Source organism: Salvelinus sp. IW2-2015, unplaced genomic scaffold, assembly GCF_002910315.2.
Source record: "Salvelinus sp. IW2-2015 unplaced genomic scaffold, ASM291031v2 Un_scaffold5723, whole genome shotgun sequence".
Taxonomy (NCBI): domain Eukaryota; kingdom Metazoa; phylum Chordata; class Actinopteri; order Salmoniformes; family Salmonidae; genus Salvelinus; species Salvelinus sp. IW2-2015.
Window position 1 is genome coordinate 71287 of NW_019946988.1, and position 5108 is coordinate 76394.

At 44.3% G+C, this 5108-nt stretch overlaps 1 pseudogene; it reads left to right on the top strand.

Annotated features, from left to right (window-relative positions):
* Window positions 1-4857, top strand: part of LOC112078473 (solute carrier family 12 member 1-like) — a 14043-nt pseudogene extending 9186 nt beyond the window's left edge.
* The last annotated feature ends 251 nt before the right edge of the window (window positions 4858-5108 follow it).

The window sequence follows — 5108 nt, forward strand, 5'->3', positions numbered from 1 at the left end:
CCAGTCCGCCAATGTCGTTTGAATATGGTAATGTCCACAAAAACAACTCAAGTGAAATCCTCTTGTGTGCCCTGGCAGGCGAGGATTGCAAGTCCAGAACGTAATAGCTGCTCCCTCTGATTGGGATGTGTGCTTGTCGTGGTTTTTTCTTGCCGTGTTGTTGTGTGTGTGGTTTTGTCCCTTGGTGTGATGTGGTCCGTAAAAGAACTTCAGGCAGATGTAAGATGTTGATTCTTTAACTAGTTCAGTGAGTGCCTGCAGAGGAGTTGTAGTTGAGTGCGTGAGGAAGCATGTAGTGATAGTGTGATGATGTGTGTTGAAGAGGTGCGGGCGATGGAGGGAAGTGTGTGTGTGTGTGTGTGGTGTTGTGTGGATGTGTGTGTGTGCTGTGCGTGTGGTGTGTCGGTGTAGCCTCCCGATCTGAAAGCGTTTCACTTTTCTATGTACCCACATCGATCTCCAAACTCTTCCTTCAGCTCATACGCATCTCATAGCAACTTCTCCTCGCTTCCACGCTCCATTCGGCATATAGTCCCCAGGTACTCCTCTCTCTCTATCTCGTAACCTCTCTATCTGTTCATCCTCTCGCGTTCTCTCCCCGAGACTCTCTCTCCTCTCTTGAGAGGACTCTAGAGCTCTCTCTCTCTTAAACTGATGTGTGCGTGCCATGTGATCTTATTGTTAATCCCCGTCGAGTTAGGCTGAAGGAGTCTTCAGATAGTAAGCGATGGTTACGTCACAACATTCTTGGGCTTGTCTTCTAGAGTATACATATAAGAAAGCGGTGGCGTACGTGCATGTCTCGGCGTGTTTTGATAGTTCAATGTCATCAAACTGTTGTGGCTGCTGCTGCCTCAGCCCTACTGCTCATCATCGCATATCATACCCCTCTAGATAGTCTACCTCACCGCTCAAAGTATAGGCTCAAGTTGAGAACGATCACAGCTCAGTGTAGCATCCTCTAGGACAAGGCTGACATTATGAAAATACATATGAATACCAGTCCTCACACAAAAGACAGACCTAGCATAGTATGCAGCAGACAGGTGAATTTAACCGACAACGAGAGCCGGGAGTCGGTCGCCAAAGGTAAATACGCGGGTTGATCCATTGAAAAGAGGAACTTTGGGTGCATGGAGGACATTAGGACGAGATGGGGACAGGCTGAAAAGGGCGAGAAAAGGAAGAGGATTTTTGTGGTGGGCAGAGAAGGTTCCTGCTGTGATAGAGGAGCGCAATAACCCTTGACATCCAATGGTCAATCAACACTGGGGAGGAGCGCCCAAGACACAGGAAGGCCCTCCTGTCCTTTAAGCTATCACTGTAGCATCTCTAAGTTCAGTGTTAACATCAGTGTGTTCTGTTGTCCTCAGAGGTGAACTGGGGCTCGTCCACTCAGCCGTGACGTTTGTCAGCGCGGTCAACAACGCTCTGTCACTGACCGGAGTAGAGGACCATGTTAAGAACTTCAGGTAAGAGCCAACAGAAGCCACTGGTATACACCTTCTACTATGCTGATGGATGGCAAGTGGAGGAAAACCTACTCTGTTCATGGTTAGAGGTGAAATTAAAAGAAGGGACAGGTACAATACTGCTCTGCATCTTAACCTGAAAGTGTAGAATGTTAAGAAGACTAATGATATAGTAGTTTAGCTAATGACTGTTACCCCCTCCTCAGACCTCAGTGTGATGTGGCTGACAGGACAGCACCTAAGAACAGACCGGCCCTCCTGGACCTTGGCTCACTGTTTCACTATAGAACTACGGACTCTGTGTCTCACATTGTGTATGAGTCTTTCCTAACCCTAACCCTAACCCTAACCCTAACCCTAACCCTAACCCACAAGTGTCACGGGACTCGTCTGAAGGTAACCCATACAAACGGATAGAAGCATGGAGTTAAATATGTGTCCAAAAAAATTACGATATTTCTAATATCTCCTAGATATAGGACAGACAATTCAAAACCTTATTCCTTATGATTTTTAAAAAATGTTTTTTTTTGCCATTTATAAATGTGTTATTCAATGCGTTTCTATGGGCTAAAGTAGTAAACGCCAAATTCAATATTTTATCTGATCATGTTTAACTTCTACTTTGAGGTTAAAACTGTTTTCTATATAATATGACTATTCAGCTGTTACCATGACAACAACATGTCATGGTTCAAAGTTAACTAGACTAGAGGACAGGTTAGATTGGTTGTCTAACATTTTGGGATGAAAGTTACTTCATTTTCAGTTACTTCATTTTCACATGTAAGCTACAACAGGCTGCTAGCTGAGATGAGTGCTAAAGCATAAGAAACAAGAGCAGCGTAGCACGTAGAAGCGTAGCCGCAGCGTAGCAGAAGCGTAGCAGAAGCGTAGCAACGTAGACGCAGCGTAGCAGCGTAGCACGTAGTAGCGTAGCAGAGTAGCAGCGTAGCAACGTAGCACGAAGCACGTAGCAGCAGCGTAGCAGCAGCGTAGCCCAGTCTTGACTAGTTTTACACAGCTTTTCTCCCTCCCTTCAGTCCAGCCCAGCTCAGCCCAGACAGAACTGGTGTCTTAGTTATTAATGAGGTAGGAAGAGGAGAAGATAGAGTTATGGTCCATTTATGGTTGTCTTTATCACATTGGAACGGAGATAAGACTGTGTAGCGTGGTGTGGGTGGTTAAGAGGAGTGCTAGCTTTAAAGAGAAGCCAGATTAAAGAGAACTATAGTCTATCAGTGATTAACACAATGGTGAATGAGATCCTGCAGACAAATACARTGCCTTCGGAAWKTATTCAGACCCCTTGACTATTTCCACATTTTGTTACGTTACAGCCTTATTCTAAAATGGATTAAATAGTTTTTYCCCCTCATCAATCTAGACACAATACCCAATAATGACAAAGCAAAAACAGGTTTTTAGAAATGTTTGCTAATTTATTAAAAATAAACTGAAATATTACATTTAGATAAGTATTCAGACCCTTTACTCAGTACTTTCTTGAAGCCCCTTTGGCAGCGATTACAGCATCGAGTCTTCTTGGGTATGACGCTACAAGCTTGGCACATCTGTATTAGGGGAGTTTCTCCCATTCTCTCTGCAGATCCTCTCAAACTCTGTCAGGTTGGATGGGGAGCGTTGCTGCACAGCTATTTTCAGATCTCTCCAGAGATGTTCAATTGGCTTCAAGTCCGGGCTCTGGCTGGGCCACTCAGGGACATTCAGAGACTTGTCTCGCAGCCATTCCTGCATTGCCTTGGCTGTGTGCTTAGGGTCTTTTTCCTATTGGAAGGTGAATCTTCACCACAGTCTGAGGTGCTGAGCGCTCTGGAGCAGGTTTTCATCAAGGATCTCTCTGTACTTTGCTCCGTTCATCTTTCCCTCGATCCTGACCAGTCTCCCAGTCCCTGCCGCTGAAAAACATCCCCACAGCATGATGCTGCCACCACTATGCTTCACCGTAGGGATAGTGCCAGGTTTCCTCCAGACGTGACGCTTGGCATTCAGGCCAGAGTTCAATCTTGGTTTCATCAGATCAGAGAATCTTGTTTCTCATTCTCTGAGAGTCTTTAGGTGCACTAATCTTGGCAAACTCCAATGGGCTGTCATGTGCTTTTACTGAGGAGTGACTTCGTCTGGCCACTCTACCATAAAGCCTGATTGGTGGAATGCTGCAGAAGATGGTTGTCCTTCTGGAAGGTTCTCCCATCTCCACAGAAGAACTCTAGAGCTCTGGCAGAGTGACCATCGGGTCTTGGTAACACTCCCTGAACAGACCCTTCTCCCCGATTGTCAGTTTGGCTGGGCGCACCTCTAGGAAGAGTGTTGGTGGTTCCAAACTTCTTCCATTTAAAATGATGGAGGCCACTGTTTTCTTGGGGACCTTCAATGCTGCAGAAATGTTGGTAACCTTCCCAGATCTGTGCCTCGACACAATCCTGTCTCGGAGTTACGACAATTCCTTCGACCTCATGGCTTGTTTATGCTCTGAACACTTTCAACTGTGTACCTTATAATGACAGATGTGTGCCTTTCCAAAATCATGTCCAATCAAATTAATTTACCACGGTGACACCAATCAAGTTTAAAAACATCTCACGGATGATCAATGGAAACAGGATGCACCTGAGCTCAATTTCGAGTCTCATAGCAAAGGTCTGAACACTTATGTAAATAAGGTATTTCTGTTTTTTTACATTTTAATACATTCGCAAATGTTTCTAAAAACCTGTTTTCGCGCTGTCATTATGGGAAATTCTGTGTATTGCTGAGGATTTTTTTATTTATTTAATCCATTTTAGAATAAGGCTGTAACGTAACAAAATGTGGAAAAAGTCAAGGGGTTGGAATTACTTTCCGAAGGCACTGTACCTCTAAGAATCAGGAAGGTTAATCAGGCTGTGAAACTAAGAACTTGATAGTATGTTTACTAGGCTTTCTCAAACTTCTGTGTTTTGGAATGTACTTTTCATTATTAAAAGACTGTGATGCTGGAAAGTGGAAACACTTAATTTTTGGAAGAAGTTTCAAACCTTTCTGAGTGGGATGCTGGCTTGGAGTCAAATACATATCATGTGAAATACTTCCAAACGCGACCTTGATTTAAGTTGACCAGCATGCAGGTGGGAGAAGTTTGCAGTTTGGAGATTTATTCCATTGGTTTATTGTACCAGCAGGAAAGCTCTAAGTATTTTCCATGTTTTTTTGTCCCAGGTCTGCTTGAATGCAGGTAGTTAAGTCTTTCAGATCAGCCTGTGTGCTATAACCTGTTGTCCCTCTCCTAGGCATCAGGTCTGGTCGTCTGAAACCCAACATTCTGATGATGGGCTTCAAGAAAGACTGGGGACAGCAGACACAGCCGGCGTACAGAGCTATGTAGGAGTACTGCAGTAAGTCACACTCATACACCGAGTGGAACACCTGCTCTTTCCATGACAGACTGACCAGTGAATCCAGGTGAAAGCTATGATCTCTTATTGATTCACCTTTTAAATCCACTTCAATCAGTGTAGATGAAGAGGAGAAGACACGTTAAAGAGATTTTAAAAAGCCCTCTATCAGAGCCTGTATGATCATTCAAGCCGCATAGTAGATCATCTAAGTACGATTTGTTTGATTGTTTCCATCAGG